We start from the raw sequence: 1,586 nt of genomic DNA, 5'->3' as shown, positions 1-1,586 counted from the left end.
GAACTGAGCCTTTTTTTCATTCTTTCTATCCTATTCATCTATTTTTTAGAAATAAGCACACAATCCAACCTATTGTGTCTTTAAGCTTTTTTCTTTCTTTTTTAGAGACAGTGTCTCACTTTATTGCCCTTTGTAGAGTGCTGTGGCATCACAGCTCACAGCAACCTCCAACTCCTGGGCTTAGGTGATTCTCTTGCCTCAGCCTCCCGAGTAGCTGGGACTCCAGGCACCCAACACAATGCCTGACTATTTTTTGTTGCAATTTGGCTGGGGCCGGTTTAAACCCGCCACCCTCGGTATATGAAGCCAGCGCCCTGCTCACTGAACAACAGGTGCCGCCCTAAACCTTTTTGTTTAAGGTGGAAAAAGTAAGAGAAGATAAAGATGCTGCATTTAACAGAAATCAATATTTCACTGGCTCTGGTTTAAAATAAAAAGAACAGTAATAACAAACACTGTGAAATCTCCCACATTTAATCCTATGGCATCCTGATTCCCTACAAAAGGGTTTATGCAGATAGGCTAGGTACTATCCTAGATTTAAACAGATCAACCCACTTAAGAGAAACCCAGCATAGACGCTTACACTTTTGAAATAGGGATAATTGTTTACATTGAATAGAAATGTACTGCCAAGGTTTGTTTAAACAGGGAGCTTCTTTTTTTTTTTTTGAGACAGTCTTACTCTGTCACCCTTGGTAGAGTGTATCTTGTTAGCTTTTAGAATGTATTTATTGTGCAGAGCAGGATAAACCTAAATACCGTATCTAAGTGAAACTGCAGAAGGGAATCATTCAAACAATTGCTCAAAAGTGAAATTTTACTAAGAAATCAGAATTCACTGGTACGTCAGCTGCTTTCTCTCACCTGTGGCAGTTTTGAGGCAAGGTGAACGTGCCTGGTCACTTTGGGGCTAGCTGTTCAACCCACAGAATTTGTGCTGAGGTTTATGTGGTAAAATGTGGTAGTCTCCTTAAAAATGATTTAAGATGGAACTAAATTATAGGGTGTTTTTTCTGAATTGAAATGTTCTTCTTTATATGTAGTATTAGACTATTATAAAATCTAATTGTTTTAAAAATTATTTTAAGAGGGGCAGCGCCTGTGGCTCAGTGAGTAGGGCACTGGCCCCATATATCAAGGGTAGGGGTTCAAACCCAGCTCCGGCCCAACTGCAACAAAAAAATAGCCGGGCATTGTGGTGCACGCCTATAGTCCCAGCTACTTGGGAGACTGAGGCAAGAGAATCCCCTAAGCCCAAGAGCTGGAGGTTGCTGTGAGCTGTGACACCACAGCACTCTACTGAAGGCGACATGGTGAGACCCTGTCCTTAAAAAAAAAAAGAAAAAGAAAATTGGAGTTTGAGTTTGTCACCATCCAGTTAGTGTGAATGAATGACTATGGCATTTTACAAGTAGGGTTTGTATGTTTAAACTTTATGCTTTATAGATCACTTTTTTTTTTTGAGACAGAGCCTCAAGCTATACCCCTGGGTAGAGTGCCGTAGCATTACAGCTCACAGCAACCTCCAACTCCTGGGGTCAAACGAGTCTCCTGCCTCTGCCTCCCAAGTAGCTGGGACCACA

Source organism: Otolemur garnettii, unplaced genomic scaffold (genome assembly GCF_000181295.1).
Source record: "Otolemur garnettii isolate 467f Iridium unplaced genomic scaffold, OtoGar3 scaffold00323, whole genome shotgun sequence".
NCBI classification, from domain to species: domain Eukaryota; kingdom Metazoa; phylum Chordata; class Mammalia; order Primates; family Galagidae; genus Otolemur; species Otolemur garnettii.
Note: the sequence above shows the minus strand (reverse complement) of the source record.